General features: G+C 44.5%; 2 long non-coding RNA genes across 2 annotated transcripts; one reads left to right on the forward strand and one right to left on the reverse strand.

Annotated features, from left to right (window-relative positions):
• The first annotated feature begins 425 nt into the window (after nt 1-425).
• On the forward strand, nt 426-16,457 carry LOC135973555 (uncharacterized). The gene is made up of 3 exons (XR_010590460.1): nt 426-828; nt 3,945-4,016; nt 15,535-16,457. It is a non-coding gene; the product is annotated as an uncharacterized LOC135973555 (long non-coding RNA).
• Nucleotides 8,414-24,021, reverse strand: LOC135973556 (uncharacterized). The gene is made up of 2 exons (XR_010590462.1): nt 23,846-24,021; nt 8,414-11,198 (listed from the first exon to the last, which is right to left on the reverse strand). It is a non-coding gene; the product is annotated as an uncharacterized LOC135973556 (long non-coding RNA).
• Between the last annotated feature and the right edge of the window lie 1,559 nt (nt 24,022-25,580).

A 25,580-nucleotide genomic window follows, 5' to 3' on the forward strand; every position in this document is an offset into this window, starting at 1 on the left:
CCAGATGTGACTGGCCAGGGGCTGGGCGCGCGCAGCGTGCGCGCTGCTGGGTCCCCGTAGCAGGCCCCGGCTCGGGGGGTTCGGAGGCACCGCAGCCGCCGAGCGCCATGGCCGCTTCCTCCCCCGCGGCAGTGGGAGCTGCAGCAGCGGCTGCTCCCATGTCCCGCTGCCCGGGGGGGAGAACAGCCGCCGCCTGGCCCCGCGGGCCGCCCCCCTCCTCTCCCTACCACCCAACTGAGTCCTGCCTGCACTGGGCCAGGCCGGACTCTTACTCACCCCGGCCCCGCGCTTCCCCTGAGTCTCCTGGGCCTCCCTCCAGCGCTTGCGGAGGGAGGAGGAATGGTGAGCCCAGGGAAGAGGCGGGGATTCAGGGAGGGAGCCAATCAGGGGAGGAGGGGGTGGAGTCGGGGCGGGGGGGGGTGCGAGCACTTCCGGGCTCCAGGCTCCGGCGCATTTCCTTGTTTGTCCAGTGTCCCGACCGCACGTCGGTCGGGACGCGGGACAAACAAGGAAATATCGGGACAGTCCCGATAAAATCGGGACGTCTGGTCACCCTACACCCCACCCCCCAAAAAGGCAGTAGAGAGGTCCTCCAAGCTGCCTAGAGTGGCTGTGCGGGACACACCCAATCAGGACCCAGCAACCTAGTATAAGAGCTGCAGGGCCAGAGGCAGGTCAGTTCCTTGCTGGAGCTGCAGGAATGGGGATGCTGTGTGGCTGGCTGATGAAGCTACAGAACCCCGGACAGGGCAGTGCTGCCAGAAGCTGGGGAGCGTGAGAAGGAGCCCTGAGCTGGTTACTGGGACTCCATTAGGACAAGGCCCTGAGGTAAGGGTGAAGATGGCATGGGGCCATGGGGAAGTGGGCCAGGGAATTAGAGAAGCCTAGGGTGACCATATTTCCCTATGCTGAATATGAGACACCTGGTAAAATTAGTTGTATTCAAGCAAATTTGATGGCAATCAATTGTACAAATGTTCAGATTAACAGCAAGTTGGCTGAGCCCTTGTTAACAAGAAATACTGTGTAGTTGGATTCTTTATATTTACATTCTTATATTTAAGGATTTTGGGCTCACATGGGGCGGGGTGACACACACATACTCATGTACACTTCTCTCACACAGGGGGGTGACTGACTGATCTGACCCTCACTGCCTGATGCTCTCTGCCCTTCATGCCTATCTGGGCCCCCAGGATGGACCCAACTCTACTGGTACCTGGTGCTGTGTGTTCCTGAGGCAACATGTGGGGGAGCATGCAAGGTCATATGCCCCCCTCCCCAGATTTATGCCAGGGTTCACACCAGAAAGTGGCCAGGAGCTGCTTTTCAGCACTGTGTGGAAGGGAAGGGATGGAAGCTGCTTTCAGCCACAGGGGAGGAGGAGGAGGGGAAGGGATGACCTGATCTGATTCATAGATTCATAGACTTTAAGGTCAGAAGGGACCATTATGATCATCTGGTCTGACCCCCTGCACGCTGCAGGCCATAAAACCGTCCCCGCCCCTTCCCTGGACTCTGCTGCTGAAGTCCCCAATCCTGTTATTAGTGACCTCAATCGGCAGAGACCCTCCTGCTAGAGATCCCTGCCCCATGCTGCGGAGGAAGGCGAAAAACCTCCAGAGGCTCAGCCAATCTGCCCTGGAGGAAAATTCCTTCCCGACCCCAAATATGGCGATCAGTAAGACCCCGAGCATATAGGCAAGAGTCTCCATCCTAACCCCTTTTAACCAGTATGCTATTTACCTACCATTGCTTGGTTTTCCTTGACAACTATGTTTTACCATTAAACCATTCCCTCCATAAACTTATCTAACTGTGTCTTTGCAGAGCTCATCTCTTCCCCTGACCCTACTGCTCCCATGTGGCTGGAAGCAGCTTGTCCCTTCCTGCCCACACAGTGTCAAAAGGCATCTAACACCTCCAGACTGCTGCTGGCCAGCTGTCTTCTGTCCCCTGGCTACAGTGCAGGCAGGAATGGGTTAAGCCCTAAGGATGCCTTGTGCACCAGGGAACCTGACTCCAGGGGCTTCAGCAAATCTGGCCAGAGAGGTGGCTCAGCAGAGGAGGGTGCCTAGGGGATGGAGCAGCCCCATGGTCCCAGGGCTGGGGGGAGGGAGGGGTTGAAGAGGGTGCTAAGCCTCTGTCTGGGGTGCTGCTGTGCAGCCTGCAGGTTTGGGGCATGAAGAAGCTGGAAATCGCTTTCCCCCCACACCATTCCAGAGACTAGCTGAGGGGCAGAAAGGCTTCCCCATGCCAGTGCTGTGTGGGGCTTTAGAACATGCAGGGCTTGGCTCTTCCTGGCCAGACCAAAGGGTCTCAGGCTCTTCTGGGGTGCTGGCCTAGCCAGAGGTAAGGAAGGAAGGAACCTGCCAGCCAGGCTATTGCTGAGCTCAGCACTCCAATCAGGGGCTGGTTCTCCACACAGCACTGGGAGTGGGACATGGCCTGCTGGGGGGGGATATGGAAGAGGAGCAGTGAGGCTGGGCGGGGTGTGAAGGGGCAAAGCAGGGAGAGGACAGCAAGAGGGGAAGCAGGTAAAGGGCCGATGGGTGGGCAGCAGAGGTGACACGTAACCAGAGCCGGCGCTTCCATTTAGGCGACCTAGGCGGTTGCCTAGGGCACCAGGATTTGGGAGGGGGGGCGGGGGGGCAGCATTTTGCCACCCTTGGCGACAATTCGGCGGCGGGGGGTCCTTCCGTGCTCCGGGTCTTCGGCGGCAATTCTGCAGCGGGTCCTTCACTCGCTCCAGGACCCGCCGCCGAAGTGCCCCGAAGACCAGGAGCGTGGAAGGACCCCCCCACCGCAGAATTACCGACGACGACCGGGAGCACGGAAGGACCCCCGCCTAGAGTGCCAAAAACTCTGGCGCCGCTTCTGCATGTAACTAGCTGCCACTTGGCACCTGCCCACAGTCACCAGCCACTGCGGCTCCCAGTGCACAGCCAGCACCGGCTGGGACAGGGGTGGGCCCCTGCTCGCCAAGAGCTGGCATGCAGTGGGGACTGTGCTGATGGACCAGCAGGGGGAGCAGCTGGCCCTGCGCACTACATCTTTGCCCTGCCACCAGCCTTGCACACCCACACCCACTGTCGGCCACTGGACCCCTCCACTCACCACTAGTGGGTGGGCAGCTGGCGAGCAGCAATCCAGCCAGCAGCAGGACCCACCAGAACTGATGATGAGACAGAAAATACAGGGCAATTTGCCTGTTTTTTAAGAAAGTCAGAACACCTGCAGGAGGGTTTAAATATGGGACTGTCCCTTTAAAAACAGGACATCTGGTCACCCTAGAGAAGCTGTGTAATATAATTAAAGAGACACAGCAGACAGCTACTCTCTGCAGGGTCCCTGGGCTGGGACTGGGAGTAGTGGGTCAGCCAAGGTTCCCCTCACCCCCATTAGCCACTAGGGGCAAGTGGCCTGGATATTGAGGCACCCCAGAGGGGGAACTGAACTATAGTGGGACATCTGGAGAGCTATATCCAGGAAGCCCAAGAAGGCAAAGACATTGTCTCCAGGGAGGGAGCCCTGGGGCGCTGCTCTATCCCAGAGCAGGGACAATCAGAGAGAGAGAGCAGGCACATGCACTTGGCCAAGGGGGTGCTCATGAGGGGTGAGTGGACCCTATTACACCATTCCTTTGTCAAGCTCTGCACTGATACAGGGGTGAATTCCAACATTGACTTCAGGGAGAGTTTGGGATGTCTAATGAATGCAGAATAGAATCCAGACTGTAGAAGTTAACCAACCCATGGTGTCCTTAAAGGACACCAAGGTACTAAAAAGTTAATTGCTGTAATTTCAAGGAAGGAGGAAAAACCTATTGAAGAGAGAAATTATTTAGCAAATATCAGTCTACTTTTTTTAGGTTAAAGGTGTTATATGTAAGATAACTGCTGATCATGAGTCCTTAACCCCCCTCCCCATTTTTTTGAAAATAGAACTTGAGACCTCTGTTGCAGAAAACAGACCTAACATGGAATGGCATATTCTTGGCAGTGAACCAGGAGACGGTAAGAGAGCTGTAAAAGTAATAATGTGCTTTATGAAAGTCTGTTCCAAAAGAATTTTTTGACAAATTCTTCAGTTGAGATTGATCACAAATGAAAGTTACCAGGGCCATTCATGTCTTTAAGTGGTATAAACTGGCATGTTTAATTGAAATAAACAGGGGGCTTTTCTTCACCACCACAGCTACATCAGCACAGGTGAAGATGCACTATGTTGACTGGAGAGCATTCTCCCCTCGACGAGAGGTGGAAGGGCGGGTTTTCACATTCCAAGCTTAGTAAATTACATCAACTAAAGCAGTAGTGTAGACAAGCCCAGAGCTTCTCCAGTTTGCCCCAGCAGACAGTGGCCCACAAAGATATTCTAATTCCAATTTTCATTATTTCATAATGTATAAGCTTGTCTGTCTTTTCTCTAGTCATTTAATATTTCCAGACACTGCTGAATATTCTGCTTGTAAGTTTATTGGGAACATTAACTTGACTAATTGGTTTAATAGATTACTGATTTCCTGACACCTACACTGGATCCTCTTGTTTCAATTGTCAAATAAGACAGATGATTCTGAAGATCAGATTTGGGGGGGGGGTAATGGAATGTTTTGGTGAAAATAAATTAAAAGGGTCTGTTCTCCCAATACACTAAGATAATTTAGGTTAATGTTAGTTACATGTGTACACTGAGTGCATGTGTGTGCAAAGGGAGCTCCTTATGTTTGGATCTGCAATCTTAAAAAAAATCTTAAACAGCTCCCTGTTTATGAGCTGTTGAGGGTCTAATTTCAAATTTCAAGTGGCATGTGTCAAGTCCCAGTCCTTAGGAATACACCAATGAGACTTGTCCATTGCACCTGTACAAACAGCAACAAAAATAAAACATGTGAGTGTGAAAAGGGCCTTCAGTTTCTCCCACCAACTCAATTAAACTTCATTGCTTTTTGCAAGCAGATGAAAGACAATAAATTACACAAGAGGCTCTCTAAACTGCTATGGCAGCAGGAGTGATAGGAGTGTCCTCAGTGATGCTTAAACAGATAAGACTTATATGGTGGTACCATAAAAACTCCTGCCAGGATGTGAAAGCTTGCACAAAACCAGGCAGTTCATCAAGCTCTGTATTTTTAAACAAAGTGCTTGTCATGGACCTTGTTCAGTATATCAAGAGACAGATTCCCAGCTGGTGTAAATTTGTGTAACTCCATTGATTTCAATGGTGCAACACTTATTTCTATCAACTGAGACTCTGGCCCAATGATCTTATTCTCATTTATGCCACAGTTCCTTTACACTGCCTGGCCCTCTTACATTGCCAAAGTGATGTAGAGTGGTCTTAGTATATAGTAAATAGGGTCCAATATATGCCCTGAATAATTATGCAAGAACCTCTTGTGCAGCAATTACACCAGCTCTGGTGCTTCCTGCAAGGAAATGATCCCAGCCCCTCACAGGGTCAGGTCCAAAAAGAAGTGGAAGATCTTGGACAATTGTTGCATAACAGGTCCTGGCATAATTATTTAGTACAAATATTGTCACTGGAAAGTCCATCTCTTCAGCCACAGGGAAAATTCTGAATATCTTCACCTTTCATGAAATCGGCATGTTCGTCAGTCAGTCCTGGCTATTGTTCTACATACTACCTGGAATAAAATACAATTGAAAACTTTGGTCTCAGGTAGAGGCAGCCCCTGTAAATGGATTTCTCAAAGATTTCAGGTGTTTGTATGATTGTCTGTAGGTAAAAGTTATCATCTCATAAGCTCAGTGCATGATTATAAAACAATACTGCACCTTTTACTTCAAATCTTATTATAGATATCCACCTCCCAGATAAAATCTTAGTCTTTCCCTTTGCAATAGCAATACTGATAAATCTGTGGATGTATCTTCTAGGAAGCATTCTGTATCTCTCCTTAATACCCCAGCGTTCTCCTGTTCTGCTGCTACTATCTAGACTGTCCAGTTTCTGTCTTGGATGGCTAAATCTTCTTCACACCAGGCTCCAATACTACCTCAGTCTTTCTCTTTCTCTCCAATGACACTGTATATGTGGCATATCTTTCTCTCCAATGACACTGTATATGTGGCATACTCCAATGAGCCTATACACATAGCTGAGACATTTTCCTTTTGACTCCGAGTCCATAATCGATGGTCATCATTTTTTCTTTTCCAAAGAAATGTTTACTTGCATGAATAGCAGTTGCATAACATATAGTTTACTTGTGTTTGTTGTCCCAGTAAAACCTTTAGTTACCTCTTCTTTTCTGTGACTTTTTTGGGTTCATTTTATTATCATATAATAATCAGCTCCGGCAAGGTTTGTGACTTTGGCCTCAATCCTGCAAAGACCTATGCATATGCTGAACTTCACACAATGAGTAATCAATGGGACTACTCAGTTAAGCATGTGTGTAAGTCTTTATAGGATTGAGCCCTTGTCAATGATCATCAGTAGGTGTTCTTACTAGCTCATGCATTTAGCTCAATGGGCAAAAATGTCCAAAGTTTCTGGCTTTGATCCTGGACTCCACTGATTACTTTGCTTCAAAAAATGTCCAAATTTTAAATATTAACTATTGATTATTACACAAGCTGCGTTCCAAAGTCCATATATGTCCTTGCTGAGCCAGGTGAGCTCCATCACTAAAGTATCCCATATCCACCTGTAGCAAATCCTGTTAGTTGGTACCTCTCTCAATTTTCATGCAGTTTTAACAGCATACCTGGCTGCAGTTAATAAGGTTTAGTACTAAATCACAAGTTTTCATTCCATGGTAACTTTCACCAGACATGCAAAAAGGATGTTGAGAGAGCCTTATGGAGTCTTAGTTCCTATAGTTTTGATACAATATTATTGCAACATTATCCTAATATTTTTAATAAATGGGGGTTTCCTACAATTTTTTATCTTAAGTAGGGGCCTCGGCAACCTGGACACAGATATAAAATAGGTCAATGGAGGAGGTCTGGGACTAGTTTTATCAAGAGGGCCTAGGAGAGGCTTGTCTGCCAGAATTCTAATCTCTGGTAAACTGCTGATCTCTGCAGCACTTAGTCAAGACAAAGGTTCTCACATTTGATGGCTAGCTAGTCTACTGTGTATTTAACTATGAATGAGAATCCCAATGGAGGTTTCTATAGCACTTTAGTTAGCATATATAGAACTCCTATATGAATGCCTTAACTTTAAAGCTAGATATTGTTTAGACACTGGATGGGCAGATTTCCAGTACACGACTGGATGTTCACATTTTTTATTTGCTAAAGATTTCTTTGACCTTGGTGAAAACCAAACGAGAGGAAATAGCATTCAAAGAAGCAGAACTTAAAATGAAAAACACATGAAATAGGAACTCCCCATGGAATGAAAGAATGGAACACTGACTGAACTTGGTGATGTTTGCTATTCCACAGCTTTTCCAGTGTAAGATTTGAACTTTAAATTCTCCATACACAGAAGATAGAGAAAAGAAGTTTATGAATTTACCAACAAAATTATATATAAACTTCCTTCAGACATAAACATTTTTGACGATTTTTTTAATGTGTGAAGTGTTCTGTGAACTCACTAATGGATGCTATGTCCACATATGTCTTTCATTTTGAGACAGCAAATTAAATTGCCATTGATTCTGTGATCCCCTATTTTGCAGAAGAGAGAGGCTACTTAGTGAAAGGCATGTATTTATTTATAATTTAAAGTATAGAAGATTTGTTACAGGCGGTTCTCACTCTGCCTAGTTGAAGACCCTAATCTACATGTACTTAATCTCCAGGCTTAACTGCAGTGGTTTAAAAGTACAGGCTGGTACACTTAAACTAATTTAATAAAAACTCCTGTGTCATGCTCTCTGGAGCAGCTCACCATCGTGAGTGCCATCCTCAGGGCAAACTGTCAAGAAGCAGGGCAAATCCCCCAAACTGGTTATATGTTATATTATTCGATTTCACCAAACCAGCAATAAGGATGAACTCCTAAAGCACTATAGCAGTCTTACCATGGAGTCACAGACAGTCCCCTTTCTGTTCAAACTGGACTTCGTGATACATGGTCGCTTATAGCAAAAATCACATCAATATTCAGGTATCAGAGGGGTAGCCGTGTTAGTCTGAATCTGTAAAAAGCAACAGAGGGTCCTGTGGCACCTTTGAGACTAACAGAAGTATTGGGAGCATAAGCTTTCGTGGGTAAGAACCTCACTTCTTCAGATGCAAGAAGTGAGGTTCTTACCCACGAAAGCTTATGGTCCCAATACTTCTGTTAGTCTCAAAGGTGCCACAGGACCCTCTGTTGCTTTTTATCAATATTCAGGTTACTTCCTGTCCCAAAGGACCAGTCACTTATCCCAACTCAGTTGTTCCTCAGATCCCAAACCAAAGACCATACTTGTAGCCAATCCGATAACAAACTAACTAAAGGTTTATTAACTAGAAAAAAAAGTTATTTACAAGGTTAAATCAGGTAACCACATACACAAATGAGGTACAATCTTAGGTTCAAAAGGCAATAGAAACTGCTACAATAAGCAAGCTTTTATGTCCTTTAGGGCTAACCCAAGCCAAGCAGCTTGGGGATCTTTTGCTTATGTGTAGGAATCTTTGCCCCTCAGACTCCAGACAACATAAAAGTACCAGTTTCTCCTTGACAGGTATTTTTATTCCCTTCCCCCAGCATTCAAGCTGAGATAGGACATGGGCATGTGCACGTACCCTTTTCAAGAGTGTGGGGGTAGCAGTCAACAGTCTTTTGTCCACAATGGTTTGTTTGTCTGTAGAGTAGAGTTTCCTTCACTAGGGAAAAGACAACCGCTCTTGTGGTAAACTAGCATTTCACACTTGGTGATGTTTCTCCCCTGACTGTGGGGAATTAACAGTCTTAGGACTGGTCTACACTACAGTAAGTTGACACAAGGCAGCTTATGCCAACCTAGCTGTGGATGTCTACACTTAAATTTCTCTCCCACCAACATAACTCCCTCATTATGCCAACTTAATAACCTTCCTGACTAGCTTAGAGTCCCAGTTGATGTAGTTAGGTCGATATGTCAGTGTACACACTGCGTTACTTAAATCAACTGTTATTGGCCTCTGGGAGATGTCCCGCAATGCCTCAGTGACTGCTCTGGTCACCATTGTGAACTCTACTACCCAGGGGTCAGGTAGACAGGAAGCTGCCTCTCTCCTTTAAAGCCCTGCACATTTTTGAAAGTCCTTTTCCTGGTTGCCCAGCTTAGACAGCAAACCTAGCAGCTCTCCGTTGTTGTGTGCAACTGCCCAGCTGACTATGCTGGCTACATGCTGCAGATACACTTCTGCTTAGAGTACACAGGAGATATTGGATCTCCTGGGTCTGTGTGAAGAAGAGGCGGTGCAGGCAGAGCTCTGATCCAGCCATAGAAACATTAACATCTACAAGCAGATTGCTTTAGGCATGCAGGAGAAGGGCTACAAGAGGGAACAACATCTGTGCAATGTGAAAGCCAAAGAGTTCTGGCAGGTATACCAGAAGGCCAGGGAGGCCAATAATTGATCTGGTGCGGAGCTGCAGACCTGCCACTTTTACAAGGGGCTGCATGCCATCCTCAGCAAAGATTTCAACCACCCACAAGAACCCTATTGGTACTTTGGAGCAGCCAGAGTCACAGGCCCCCACTGTGAACAGCGAGGAAGTAGACGAGGAAGAGAAGTATGGGGACAGGTGCAGTGGCATAGCCAGATGGAGGGACCAGGAGAAGCAATCAGAAAAAAAGGCGCCACCTGCTGCAGTGCTTGTACTCACCTGGGTCTTTGGCGGCACCTCAGCAGCGGGACCTTCACTCGCTCCACAGGGCTTCAGCGGCATTTTGGCGGCAGGTCCTTCAGTGCCACCAAAGACACCTGAAGCTAGTGAAGGGCCCGCCACCAAAGACCCGGAATGCCACCCTGTCAGTAAAAGCGCCATCGAGTGAGTAAAAGCGCCGCAGCAGGTGGCACCTTTTTTTGTGAGTGAGTTAAAAAGGTGCCACTTTTGGGGAATGTGCTCAGGGGGAGCAGCTGCTCCCCCCTAGCTACGCTACTGGACAGGTGACTGGGGGATCCACCTGATCAGCAAGCCAAGACATGTTTTTGACTCCACCACAGTCCAGCCAGTCCTGGGAGTTTAGCACGGATGAGTCTGATGTAGGGGAAGGACCCTCTGGTAAATATGCAGTTTGCTTTGAAATTATCAGGCTGGAACCCCCAAAGTAGCAGGACACATCTGTTGATTTACTCTTTTACTTGTGGTAGTAGTGAAGCAACCAAGAAAGGTAAAGTTGCTATCTGCTTCTCATTCCCCTCTAGAGTTCTGCAGAGGGGGGCCACGTGGAGCAGTTTGTTTATGTGCACCGAGATGTCCCATGAATCCTCCGTAGAGATCTTGATGAAACTGTTAATGAGTCTTCTATTGTTAGGTCCCCAGTTCAAATCCAGCTCACATTGGTGGTAACCAGAAATTGTCTCAGTCCGACAGCTGTTTGGTGGTTTCCCTCATGTGAAATTAGTTGGAGACCACAGTTTCTTGTTAGAGATCCTCATCATCCCAAAGCACAGGTAGCACTAGCTGGTATCCTTGCTGGCAGTCTTGGGAGAAAGACCATGTGCTGGAGCTGAATGGAGATGGAAATGTTCTTTCCCTCCAAGAGGGTGGTCCCTTCAATACAGTGTAAGACACAGAATAAGACAGGTTGGAGGGGCAGTGTGTGGAAACTTGCACTGCTGCTGTACTTGTTTTTGTGGATAAATAGGATATTCCATATTTCCAAAGCTGTGAGTCCAGACCTTTTCACAAGCACAGAATTCACGTTTTAAAGAAAACAGGTCACTTTCTTTTTTTGAAAGCAGCCACTATAAAAACAAACCAACACCACCACCCCAAAGCAACTTGCCACTTTTTTGCCAGCTAGAATTTAAAAAAAGTTTGCTTAGAAGACTAAAATAAGGTCAATTCAAATCTTTTCCCTCTTTCCCTGTAAGACTATAAAAGACATTAACAAAGTTTCATTTTTCAGGAGTATGATTCTTCCCATTTGTCGTGCTGTGAAGGCTCTTCTTGATTAAGAGCTAGACTGAGTTTACTTGCAGACCATTTAGAGGGGCAGTGCTCAGTTATGTCCCCCTCATCCTTTGTGCAGGCAGGTAGGTGTGCCACAATCCTGCATGCAGGGCCTATTAAGAGAAACATGTAGAATAAATGGCACTTTTCAAAAAATGTGTCCAAAAATGAGTTTTAAGTAAAATATGATTATATATTATGATGTGCAAATATAGCTTGCTGCTCATTATGCTATGGGGGGATCATAATCCCCAAAGAAGCCATTATCATCTAAACAAACAGAAAAGGCAGTTCCATGCTTATATGCACAGATAGTAAGTCCTCTGGACAAAAAAGAAATCAGTTTATAAGTGAAACCTGCCATAAACTGGATCTTTATATTAAATGGACATGTACATTATTCACTCTGAGTGCAGCTAAAATGGCAGGATCTGATGTGAAAGTTCATTAATGTTGCAAATTCTTAACTGGATTTATTTGTTAATTTATTTGATGAAGGGGAGACTCAAAAATGCATGAGGGATTTAGGAACATTGCTTTTCTATAAGGTGCTTTTGGAATCACCCCGAATGTTAATTTGAGATATACAAGTTAAATTGAGATATACAAAACTTAATAGTCATCCATTAAAGCACAACTGTTTTCATTGGATCTGTAAAATGTATTGAAACAGCATGAGCTATCCTCACTCAATTTTTTTTTTGTTCACTTGGCTGGTGGTTGTGAGCCTAATCCTGAGAGTTGCTGAGCACATGCAATAATGATGGACTCAGCATCTCTCAGGATTAGGTCCCTAGCATGTCACAAAGTAGAACTAATGGAAAAATGAAAACAAATTGAATTTTTTCAGGGTTTGAAACATTTTTTATCTAAAATTTGATTTTTAAAAAGCCATTTTTAAATCAGACACAAATTAAAAAAACACATTAAACAAAATGAGATGTTAGTGGAAAAATATTTTTGATAAAATGTAGAGAAAAAATTGTGACAAATTTAGAAAAGTGAATAGGGCTTTTTTAAATTTTTGTTTGTTTTCAGAAAAACAAAGGTTTTTCATTGAAAAATGGCCTAACAAATTTTGACTAGGTCTACCACCAAGGACTTTGGAATAAAAACCTTGCTCCTCTTTGGACATCAGTGGCAAAATTAAAATAAGCCTGTCCCCAAAATTAATTTATATCAGCTCCACTCTCTCCTATGCTTGAGTTTCCTACAGATAGGAGAGGTGCTTCCATGAGTTTCAAATCCATTTCCTATTAATTCTTTTATCAGGCAGGGGGTTCCCCTTTCGGAAGAAGTTATGGATTCCCTTCTAATTGTCCTTACCAGCTCGTATTGGACCCTAAAAAGTCATGCTTAGAGGCAGTGCTTAATTTGTGCCAGTGCTGAGCGCTGGCACCTCTAGGCTTGCCATGTCTGTTATGAAAGGAAAAAAATTGCTTGATCCCTGGTACTCCTTTCATTACAAATTAAGCACTGCTTGGAGAGGCTTCCCCAACTGTGACTGCACCCTGGGCAACCGCCATATTGGAATTCTGCAGCACAGAGGGGGAAGTATAGGGTTACCATATTTTGTGCCTCCGAAAGGAGGACACTCCACAGGGCCCCGCTCCCAGCCCAGCCCACGCCCCCGCCCTAACTCCGCCCCTTCCCCAAAGTCTCCGCTCCCTCCCCTGCTTCCCGCGAACATTTGATTCGCGGGAAGCCTGAAGCAGGTAAGGGGGGGTGTGGGGGGAGGAGGCGCGGCCCAGGCTGGCCCCCCCGGCGTTTCCATCCTGGGTCGGCTCGGGCCCTGGGGTGCTGGCCCCCGGGCCCCCGGCCGAGCACCCCCGGCCCCCGGCACCGCACCGCTGTCCCGGCCCCCGGCCGAGCACCCCCAGCCCCCGGCACCGCACCACTGGCCCGGCCCCCGGCGCCCCCGGCCCAGCCCCCGGGCCCCCAGCCCGGCCCCCGGCGCCGCCGGCCCGGCCCCCGAGCCCCCGAGCCCCCGAGCCCCCGGCCCGTCCCAGCCCCCAAGCCCCCGGCACCGCTCCGCTGACCCAGCCCCCGAGCCCCCGGCCCAGCACCGCACTGCCGGCCCGGCCCCCGAGCACCCATACGGCCGGCCCCGCATGTCCCGATTTTCCCGGACATGTCCAGCTTTTTGGGATTTCCCCCTGGACGGGGATTTGGAGCCCAAAAAGCCGGACATGTCCGGGAAAATCCGGACGTATGGTAACCCTAAAGCATAAAGCTGTATTTCAGGGCACAGGGGGAGAACCCAGAGGAAACCACCCACTCCTCTGCCCTGCCCCTTCCTGCTCCCGCTAGATTTGTGGACCACACTGAGCCCTTGAACTGCAATTTCCACACTCAGCAGCAGGGCCGGCTCCAGGGTTTTGGCCACCCCAAGCAGCCCCCCCCCCCCAAAAAAAGCCGCGATCGCGATCTGCGGCACCAATTCGGCGGGAGGTCCTTCGCTCCCAGGGGGAGTGAGGGACCGTCCGCCGAATTGCTGCCGAATACCTGGATGTGCCGCCTCTATCCGGAGCAGCCGCCCCAAGCCCCTGCTTGCCAGGCTGGTGCCTGGAGCCGGCCCTGCTCAGCAGACTCCCCTTCTCATAGAAACACAGAGGGGAGCTTCGGCCATTTCCCCTCTATTTTTAAACAAAGCGAGCAATGATTGAATTTCTAGCTGTATCTATCTGTAGGATCACATTCGGTGGGGTTTACAAGTATTCAGAGTAGCAGCCGTGTTAGTCTGTATCCGCAAAAAGAAGAACAGGAGGACTTGTGGCACCTTAGAGACTAACAAATTTATTAGAGCATAAGCTTTCGTGGACTACAGCCCACTTCTTCGGATGCATATAGAATGGAACATATATTGAGGAGATATATATACACACATACAGAGAGCATAAACAGGTGGGAGTTGTCTTACCACCTCTGAGAGGCCAATTAATTAAGAGAAAAAAAAAAACTTTTGAAGTGATAATCAAGCTAGCCCAGTACAGACAGACAGTTAGATAACAAGTGTGAGAATACTTACAAGGGGAGATAGATTCAATGTCTGTAATGGCTTAGCCATTCCCAGTCCTTATTCAAACCGGAGTTGATTGTGTCTAGTTTGCATATCAATTCTAGCTCAGCAGTTTCTCGTTGGAGTCTGTTTTTGAAGTTTTTCTGTTGTAATATAGCCACCCGCAGGTCTGTCACTGAATGACCAGACAGGTTAAAGTGTTCTCCCACTGGTTTTTGAGTATTTTGATTCCTGATGTCAGATTTGTGTCCATTAATTCTTTTGCGTAGAGACTGTCCGGTTTGGCCAATGTACATGGCAGAGGGGCATTGCTGGCACATGTTCCATTCTATATGCATCCGAAGAAGTGGGCTGTAGTCCACGAAAGCTTATGCTCTAATAAATTTGTTAGTCTCTAAGGTGCCACAAGTCCTCCTGTTCTTCTTTTTACAAGTATTGTTTATCAATGAGAAATAGGGCAAAGTCTCTAAGGCTGTTTTTATAAATTTTGGGCTTAAAGAAATAATGTCAAATACTTTTTGAGAAAACTGTGGTTTCCTGTTGTAAAGGTTGCCAGTTTGGTTATCGGAGTTGAATTCAAATAAACTACCCTTTTGCCAAGTTTTACAGGCCCAAACAGACTAATGGAACATTTTTTGATTGACTCACAATGAAAATCTGGTTCATATAATTCACATGATTTGTCTTTTCTGTTTTTGCTATCTCCCTTTCTATTGCCTTCGCCTTCTGATTCATGGGCACACTAGCCCCTGGAGACCAGGTTTTTGCTCTCTGTGCTCTGACTGCAGTAGCAAACTGTTCTCTCATTCTTCCAGGATCTTCCTGTATACAGGGTCGCAAGGGAGGAATCAGCAAGGTCAGCTGCAGAATATTTAGCTTTACTCTTGAACAGTCCATAGGAAAAATATCTGGGAACCATTATATTGTGTTCAGACAATTACCTGTACATCATTTGCAGTCTTCTAGCTGATGGGCCATGAATATCACATTCTGTTTCAAATAATTACATCATGTTATTTGATATATACATAACCTGATGTAATATAATTCATACAGGCACCCACTGCATATCACACATGCTTCTACATTTATTGAACATCAAAAAAACAAGACTTGTCTGTAGAACCATGAGGATGTTGGTCTGCATAAAGCGTAAAAATCCTTATAAATGGAGTGCAATGTTCAAGATAAATAAAACACTTACATTTAAGTAATCATAAGGCATATAAAAATCCACAGTGAAATCTCTGATTCAGAGAAAATAAATCACCAAAAAAAGTTTCTTCCCATAACTAAAAGCTTTGAATTAATGATGTTTACATATTTTGTATGAACAAATAAAGCTGGAAGCCAGCTAGAATTTTCATTAATTTTTTTCTTTTGGGTCTTTTGAAAATGTTTCTTATTGTTGAATATCATATGTCTTGCAGTGTTCCTGAATTCGTGAACATTTCCTTCTAGGAACATATGGGAAAGGGTAGATGGTCGAGTAAAATCTGGATGACATCACAAACTGCGAGAGAAACTTGAAGGATTAATATAGATCCAAAGACTGAAACTGTCTAATGTTAAGTACATGCCACCATTTTTTTCTTTATAGTGCAGACTTTTATGGGGCAGAAAAAGGAAAATATAAAAACCAGACTGCTGTAGAATGCTAAGGTTTTGTGCGTTTATATTCTGAGCTTTGTGGCAATAATAAAAAAATTAAATATTTGATTTTTTTTTTTAAATTTAGTGAATTTTTGTAGTGGCCTGAACCTGTGCAAATTTCCATACGTAGCCTCAGTCCGACTTGCAAAATCCTTTGCTGTTTCAGTACTTGGTCTCTCTTGGACAGCCTGCCAATCATCAATGCCTCTAGCATAAAAATTCTAATGCACATGCTTAGCTTAATCTTCATGAGTAGTCCCACTGAAGTCAACATTGTGAGGTAGAATAGAGAGCATTGTAGTGGTAAACATGGGCTCTAATGGTTGCTATACGTATAGTGGATTGATTAGACAAGTGGTTCTTAATGTTTCCAGTGTACTGTACCCCTTTCAAGAGTCTGATTTGTCTTGCATACATAAAGCTTTATCTCGCTTAAAAACTACTTACAAAAAATCAAACAAAAATGCAAAAGTGTCAGAGAACACTATTACTGAAATTGCATACTTTCTCATTTTTAACATATAATTATAAAATAAAATTGATTGGAATACAAATGTTCTACTTACATTTCAGTGTATAGTATATAGAGCAGTGTAAAGTCATTGTCTGTATGAAATTGTAGTTTGTACTGACTTCACTAGCACTTTTTATGTAGCCTGTTGTAAAACTAGGCCAATATCTAGTTGAGTTGATGTACCCCCCTACACATACCCCTGGTTGAGAACCACTGGATTAGACTATAAGAGACATGAGTTTGATCTCATCCTGTCCCTTACTAGACATGTCCATGTACTAAAAGCACTGTGGTCCAGATCCTCAAGTAGTGTAAATTGGCTTGAATGGAACCATTCAGATTAACACCAGTTGAGACATTTATGATTGTTGTCATTTAGGCCCTGATCCATCAAACACAGTTTACATGAGTTGTCTTATAGATGTCAATGGGACTCCCCACATGAGTAAAGCTAAGCATGTGCATAGTTATTTTCAGGTCGCAGCCTATATGACTGCAATAATGTTTTTAATATTTGGACAAATGTCCAGGAAGGAATTGTCTGAGATTAACAACTCATTCCCCTTGTAATCTAATCAATTCACTGTACGTATATAGCAGTCACACTTAGAATCATAGAATATTAGGGTTGGAAGAGACCTCAGGAAGTCATCTAGTCCAATCCACTGCTCAAAGCAGGACCAACACCAACTAAATCATCCCAGCCAGGGCTTTGTCAAGCCTGACCTTAAAAACTTCTAAGGATGGAGATTCCACCACCTCCCTAGGTTACCCATTCCAGTGCTTCACCACCCTCCTAGTGAAATAGTGTTTCCTAATATCCAACCTAGACCTCCCCCACTGCAACTTGAGACCATTGCTTCTCGTTCTGTCATCTGCTACAACTGAGAACAGTCTAGCTCCATCCTCTTTGGAACCCCCCTTCAGGTAGTTGAAGGCTGCTATCAAATCCTCCCTCACTCTTCTCTTCTGCAAACTAAATAACCCTGGTTCCCTCAGCCTCTCCTCATAAATCATGTGCCCCAGCCTCCTAATCATTTTTGTTGCCCTCTGCCGGACTCTCTCCAATTTGTCCACATCCCTTTTGTAGTGGGGCTCCAAAACTGGACACAATACTCCAGGTATGGCCTCACCAGTGCTGAATAGATGGGAATAATCATGTCCCTCGAATTGCTGGCAATGCTCCTACTAATACAGTCCAATATGGCCTTCTTGGCAACAAGGGCACATCGCTGACTCCTATCCAGCTTCCCATCCACTGTAATCCCCAGGTCCTTTTCTGCAGAATTGTTGCTTAGCCAGTCAGTCTCCAGCCTGTAGCAGTGCATGGGAGTCTTCCTTCCTAAGTGCAGGACTCTGCACTTGTCCTTGTTGAACCTCATCAGATTTCTTTTGGCCCAATCCTCCAATTTGTCTAGGTCACTCTGGACCCTATCTCTACCCTCCAGCATATCTACCACTCCCCCCAGCTTAGTGTCTTTGCGAACTTGCTGAGGGTGCAATTCATCCCATCATTAATAAAGATTACTATATTCTTGATTGTGGGTGCTCTTGTCAGCCACTAATGCTGTGTCTCCTATCCCATGGTGCATCAACTGTTGCATGACAGCCCATCTCTGCAGTCAAGGTGGCTAGTAGTATCTTCATTGTCAATGAAGATAGAGAGCATTACACATCCATAGGACATTTTAGTGCACTATTAGCAGACATATCCAGCTAGCCAGCCCTCTTCTAAACTAAAAATTAGAGAAATTATTTTAATCAGCAACAAAAGATTTGAGAACCATCTAATTTACAGCACAACTTTTGCAAGTACAATAGGTACTATTAAAATCTTAACATTTAGCACCCAGAGTAATTAAATTTACTGTAGTATTTATGATCGTTCCTATTCTAAGTGTAGGGAATAACAGAAATATAGAGTGTGGAAAATGTCATTTTTTCTATTTATATATTCAATATATTTGTAAGGATTTGAGGGCCTCCACTTCTGTGTCCACAGTTGATTGCTGGAAGAAATTATTAGATTAAGATGGCTAGCTGTCTGATTTGCAATAGCATCTTCCCGTTGAGCAATGTAGCAATGAAACTGCTTTTCTTGAAATCCATCTCTCGATACTGCTCTTGCCAAGTATCTAAGCTCTGAAAGGAGCACCAGGCCATATATGCTATCATAAAAATGATTAAACTACAATGCAAATAGGACAATGCATTTCCAACAATTTTTCTTCTTTGAAGAAGAACTGCTTGTCAAGATGAGTTCTGATCCTTGATTTCCTGTTCTAAACTCATAACGCAGCAGTAGGTGCATCATCTAGAGCAATGTAATGGAAACAGGACCGGCACAATGGCTGGCCTAAGCATATCACTCTTCTGTCTGTGACTTTTCAGTAGGAAATCTCCATGTGATTGTACTTTATCAAGACTGGGGTTGGAAAGATAGGAAATAAAGTTGTGTGAATAACTTGCAGCGTATTTAGTTGAATAAAACGTGTAGTTTAAAATGCTTTCTTCAGTCAGTCAACTTTCAAAGTCTGTTTTTATCTTATTCAGGTGATGCTCATGAGTTTCAGGATACCTTCTGGATAGTATCCTTGTGCAGTGGGAGGGTGCAGTTTAGCCATAGCCATGTCCTGGGTTCATCCTAAAACCAGTGGAACGCTGTAGTTCCTGAAGGGAGCAAATGACTGACAGCAAGGCCTGTAGGAATTGGGGCAGGATTTGCTTGTCTCAATTTGAGAGAGACCAGGGACTGGGATCTGGGAAATATCTGGTGAGGGGCTCACCACTAAAAGAGCTGGGGAAGCTGTCTACCAGGAGCTGTGTGGATGAAGAGGTCAGGCCTAGAGACAGGCAAGAGAAGAAGGAACTGAGGAAGGAGTAAGAATTTGCTTGGGTAAAGGACTGCGTGTGAGCACTGGACAACCCAGGGGCGGGGAGGGGAGATTTAAATGTGAGGAGAAAGCAGGAGAAGGAAATGGCTTGAAGCAAGTGAAGTGCTTGAGGCTTGGAGTGTGCACATGCTCATATTTAGGGGTCCCAAAGCAGAGTTTCCAGAGAGGATGGAAATCCTTTTGTAACCCCCCTGCTATAAATCCAATTAGTGTCCCCAGAGAAGGACCCAACTGAGGGATGCCTGAGCTGGGTGGAGGTATAGGGTTGCCAACTTTCTAATCGCACAAAACGGAACACCCCATGCCCCAATCCTACTCCAAGGCCCCACCCCCTGCTCACTCCATCCCTCTTCCCTGTCACTCGCTCACCCTCACTCACTCACTCATTTTCACCGGACTGGGCCAGGGGGTTGGGGTGTGAAAGGGGGTGAGCTGGGCTCCAGCTAGGGGTGCAGGCTCTGAGGTGGGGCCGGGGATGAGGGGTTTGGGGTGCAGGAGGGAACTCAGGGCTGGGACAGGGGGTTGTGCAGGGTGTGGGCTACGGGCGGGAGTTTGGGTGCAGGAGGGGGCTCAGGGCTGGGGCAGAGGGTTGAGGTGCAGGAGGGGGTGCGGGCTGTGGGTTCCAGGAGGAGTTTGGGTGTAGGAGGGGGTTCAGGACTGGGGCAGGGGGTTGGGGTGCAGGAGAGGTTTTGAGGTGCGGGCTCTGGCCAGTCAGCACTTACCTCAGGCAGCTCCTGATCCATGGCGTAATAGGGCTAAGGCAGGCTCCCTGCCTACCCTGGCTCCGCATGGCTCCTGGAAGCGGCCAGCATGACTGTCTCCTAGGCAGAGGGGCCGGAGGGCTCTGTGCACTGCCCGTGCCTGTAGGTGCCACCCCCGCAGCTCCAATTGGCCGTGGTTCCTGGCCAATGGGAGATCCAGAGCTGGTGCTCGGGGTGGGGGCAGCGCGCAGAGCTCCCATGGCCACTCTTGCGCCTAAGAACTGGACATGCCGGCCGCTTCTGGGAGCTACATGGAGCCAGGGCTGGCTTCTGCTTTAGCCCACTGTGCTACCGACCAGACTTCTAGCAGCCCGGTCAGTAGTGCTGACCGGAGTTGCCAGGGTCCCTTTTTGACCGGGCATTCCGGCTGAAAACTGGAGGCCCGGAGCTAAGGAGCTAGTTAACCCATGAAGTGGAAAAGTAGAAAAGCACAGGAAGAAAATGCAAAGTGTTGGATGACAGAAAGAAAGTGAGAGAGGGGAGAGGGAAACAAAGGGGCTAGCAGAACCAGGGTAAAGGGAGTTTTATATGTGGACAGATCTCTTCCCTCTGGCAAAAAAGGATGATGTTTATATGTTGTTGTAAATAGAACTGCAGCACAGGATTGTAAACGGGTGGTGGTTGAGATAACGCGGACTACATGTTGATGTTTAGAAACTGGAGGCATTAGTCATTTGTATGAAGTCATTAACAGAAGGCAATGCACTGTCACAAGGCCTTTGGCTGGCGAGCTAGACCACATCAAATCACTCAAGCAGCCAGAGATGGAATTGAGACAAAAACTACCGTGCCAGCAGAGGGCAATTGCAGACAAGAGGGGAAACCATGGTTTGATATCAGAGAGGTAAGCCAGATCTCTGCTTTTTGGTTTGTATGTTATAAAAGATTGAGCGGTATTGTATTTTATATCTTTTGTGTGATTGGATGATTTATGTAACTACCCAGGAAAGCATGAATGGTGAATTTAGAATCAAATATACAATCTGAAATTCACTTTTTACAAATATTCCATCTAAAATTCATTTTTGTGCGAATTCACACTAATACACCTCTACCCCGATATAACGTGACCCGATATAACCCGAATTCAGATATAACGTGTTAAAGCAGTGCTCTGGGGGGGGCTGTGTACTCCGGCGGATCAAAGCAAGTTCGATATAATGCAGTTTCACCTATAACGCGGTAAGATTTTTTGGCTCCCGAGGACAGCGTTGTTTCAGGGTAGAGGTGTATAATTCAAGTGCTCGAATATTCATTGGAAGTTAATATAAATCATATAAAAATTTGTGTACAATCAAATTGAATTTTGCTTTCAAATGAATATTTGTGGACAATTCTTTCTACTATTTGCTCAGCTCTATTTATGGCACATGCCTTACAATGAAATTCTTTATCATTTGGGTAGAACATGGCTTTGGTTATTACTGACTGTCAGTCTATATTGGTGTGCACAGTTGTGGAAGTCATTTCAAAAGGTAACATGAACTCCTGTAAGAATATTCCTCACTACAGGGATATTAGTCAGTTAATTGTATCCTTCTATAAACTCTACATATGTTTCTTTTAGTAGTCCTTAAACTTTAACATTATCCTAACTTGGATACCTAGGAAGATACTGGAACAAAATTAAACAATCAAATTGTAAACAACTAGAGGTGATTAGTAATAGCCAACATGGATTTGTCAAGATCAATTCATGTCCTAACAGCCTAATTTCCTCCTTTGACAAGGTTACTGGCCTGGTGGATGAGGGGAAGCTGTAGATGTGATATATCTTGATTTTAGTAAGATGTTTGACACAGTCTCACATGACATCCTCATAAGCAAATTAAAGAAATGTGATCTAGATGAAATTACTCTAAGGCGGGTGCATAACTGATGGAAAAAACATACTCAAAGAGTAATTATCAATGGTTCGCTGTCAAACTGGGAGAACGTATCTAGTGGAGTCCCACAGGGGTCTGTCTGGGTCTGGTATTCAAAATTTTTCATTGGATAATGGGGTGCAGAGTATGCTTATAAAATTTGCAATTGACAATCTGGGAGGGGTTGCAAGCACTTTGGAGGACAAGATTTGAATTTGAAAGGACCTCAATAAATTCAAGAACTGGTCTGAAATCAACAAGATTAAATTCAATAAAGACAACTGCAAAGTACTCCATTTAAGAAGTAGAAATCAAATGCACAGCTACAAAATGGGGAATAACTGGCTAGGTGGTAGTATTGCTGAAAAGGATTTGGGGGTTATTGTGGATCACAAATTAAATATAAAAAATATGTGGACAAACTGGAGCAAGTCTGGAGGAGAACAACAAAAATGATAGGTCAGGTTTTCTAAACCTTTTATGAGGAAAGGTTTGAAAAATGGGAATATTTATGTGATGCTTTCTCAGGGTACACAGGACTTGTTACACTCCTGGTGACTTTCCCTACAGAGTAGAATTAAAAACAAAAATAGATATCTTATTAAAGGACAAGTCCTTATCTTTATTTATACATTATCAGTCTCATGATGTTCAGTCTCCATTGAAGCACAGTTGCCATCGGGCTGGATTCATGAATTTGAAGTTCTGGAAGTTTTCCCCCACATAGCTGATCTGTCAAAACTGGACTTCAGTTAGTCAAACAAATTCCATGTGCAGCATGGAGCTGCTTGTAATTCATAAATTCTAAGTCAGAAGGGATCCTTGTGACCATCTTATCTGACTTCCTGTACAGCACAGGCCATAGAACTTCCCCAAAATAGTTCAGAGTATATCTTTTAGAAAAACTTCCAATCTTGATTTTAAAATGGTCAGTAATGGAGAATCTACTGTGATCCTTGGTAAATTGTTCCAATAGTTAATTAATCACACCATTAAAAATGTACATCTTCTTTCCAATTTGAATTTGTCTAGCTTTAACTTCCAGCTATTGAATCATGTTATACTTTTCTCTGCTAGAATGAAGAGCCCATTATTAAATATTTGTTTGCCATGTAGATACAGACTATGATCAAGTCACCCCTTAACCTTCTGTTTGTTAAACTAAATAGATAGACCCAAAGAACTCAGTTAGTATAAGGCGTGTTTTCTAATCCTTTAATCATTCTCCTGGCTCTTCTCTGAACCCTCTCCAATTTATCAACATCTTACACCCCTATTGGTCTTTTCCTCCAGTTATTAAATTAGTTTTCATTCAAATTAGGGTGGCGTTAGCTATACTAAAACTAGGAAGAAAGAAAGAGAGCTCATCACATTATGGTTACCTTCTAAAAACTCTTGAGTCTAATTTTAGTATAGCACCAATAAAAATATGCTATTTCCTGCTGGTGTGCAAAAAGAAGCTGTCTAATAGAACCAGTTTCCTGGCCATCAGAAAACGTTGACAGAGTAACGTTTCCAGCTCTATAAAAAAATAAATTATTAATATTAGAGGTTTAGATTTTTTTTACTATGAGGGGGCGTGCCAGCTCCCTAATGATTCATGAATCATTTATTGAATTATGACTAATAAAACTAAAATATTAAAAAGTTGTATCATTAATTACCAATTTATTTTCATGAACACGTTATCTATTGTTTCCCATGACATTAATCATGCATCCAATATGTTAATATGGGCTCAGTCCTTCAGTCCTCACTAATCAAGACTCCTACTGACTTCAGCAGGAGTTTTTCCTGAGTAGGGACTGAAGGATTGTGGCCTTAAAAACCACATACCCGTGCTGATCTGTGCTGAAATATAAAAGCATCAATAAAACTTGATGTTAATTTTGCCAAGACATTTCTTAATATGAAGGCTACTGGTCTCATATTCACTAAACCTGTCAAAGGTAATTTTTTAGCAGGATCTATTCTATGCAGATTGCAGTGCACACTTCAGTGTAGCCTAATCATTTTTATATCTTGTTCAATTATAAATGTCAAAAAACACTTACTGTATTTCATAGAGGAGATTATCTGAACTTCAGCTATGCTTTGGAACAATTACTGTTAAACTCAGTATAAAGTCCAGACAGAATTAGTTTCAGCGGGAAATATGCATCATTTCATTGCTGTTCTTCCTCTTGTCATGAAGAGTGAAAGATCTCTTCCAGACTTGTATTCACAGTCACAGTTCTTGCAATGAATGTCCTTGAACTGAAAACGGTTAGAACAGTCACTCCCTTTCTGCATATACTTAATTTGGTTATTACTACTTCTGCAGTGAAAATGCTTTTGGGGACGCAATAAATGTCTATCAGTCAGCTGACTTCAGTCTGTCTCAAGGTTTTATTTTCAGATATGTAAACCAATGCTGAGAAGCGGGATCACTAAGCCTTTCATTCTTCTGTCATCTTACTAACTCATCACAGAGAAGTACTTCTCAGCTTTCACTGAAGCCATTGTATTACTAATCCACTGCAGCTCAGGAAAATAACACCATGGCTTAATTATAAGAGCAGTGAATATAAACTGACTTCAGAGAGGATCTAAAATCTTTCTCTCTCCACTGGAGAATTGTGTGCTGAATGATGTGCAGCAAAAATCTCCTATAGCTGTCTTGGATGAAATGGTAGTACGAACTACTGCACACAGGCTAAGGTTCAGATTATAATTTCATCTGTGTAACTCCAATGGCATTCGTCTTTATTTACATCTGTGTAATTGAGGTCATGTCTATACTACAAACTTTGGTCGATGCAATTTATGTCAGCTTACAACCACCGAAGTTTGTATGTTGCTCATGTGTGTGCATACTTGGCTGCCTGAGTCGGCACTGTGCGTACACATCAGGAGAGCTTGTGTCAATGCAAAATGCTATGCCCCATAGGCAGGTATCTCAGAGTGCCAAGCACCACCATCTGAGAAATTTTGGGAATTTTTTGCCTTATCTTGTAGGATAGAATTGAGTTGCCCAGGGATCTCTGGGAGCTAGCGGTAAAGTTCCCAGCATGCATCTTTTCCCATCCCATCATGCCATCCATATCCCATAAAAATCCCACAAAGCCCATGTGGCACTTTTTGGTGTCCATCATCTCTGATAGGGCATTGAGCCGGCAGAGCTCTGCACTATTTTCATGAAAGATGCAAATACAGGATGCACAATTTTCCTGTATTTGCAGAGCTGTAGGAAGTACAGCAACAATGGGGACAAAATGATTTCTTCAAGGACAATTTGCTGAGGGACATAGCAAAAAACAATTCAAGGTTGTTGTTGGCATTTACACATGACCTATGAGGAAAGACTGAAAAAATTGGGTTTGTTTAGTCCGGAAGAAAAGAAGACTGAGGGGGACATAATAGTTTTCAAGTACTTTAAAGGTTGTTACGACGAGGAGGATGAAAAATTGTTCTCCTTAACCTCTGAGGATAGGAGAAGAAGCAATGGGCTTAAATTGCAGCAAGGGAGGTTTAGGTTGGACATTAGGAAAAACTTCCTAACTGTCAGGGAGGTTAAGCACTGGAACAAATTGCTTAGGGAGATCGTGAAATCTCCATCATTGGAGGTTTTAAAGAACAGATTAGATAAATACCTGTCAGGAATAGTCTAGTTATTACGTAGTCCTGCCTTGACTGCAGGGGATTGGACTAGATGAGCTATTATAGTCCGTCCCAGTGCTACACTTCTATGATTCAAAGAGCAGCTGCAGATGGGGAGCATCACTTCTAGACCTGAGAAATGAGCACTGA

The sequence above is a fragment of the Chrysemys picta genome, chromosome 1, assembly GCF_011386835.1.
Source record: "Chrysemys picta bellii isolate R12L10 chromosome 1, ASM1138683v2, whole genome shotgun sequence".
NCBI lineage: Eukaryota > Metazoa > Chordata > Testudines > Emydidae > Chrysemys > Chrysemys picta.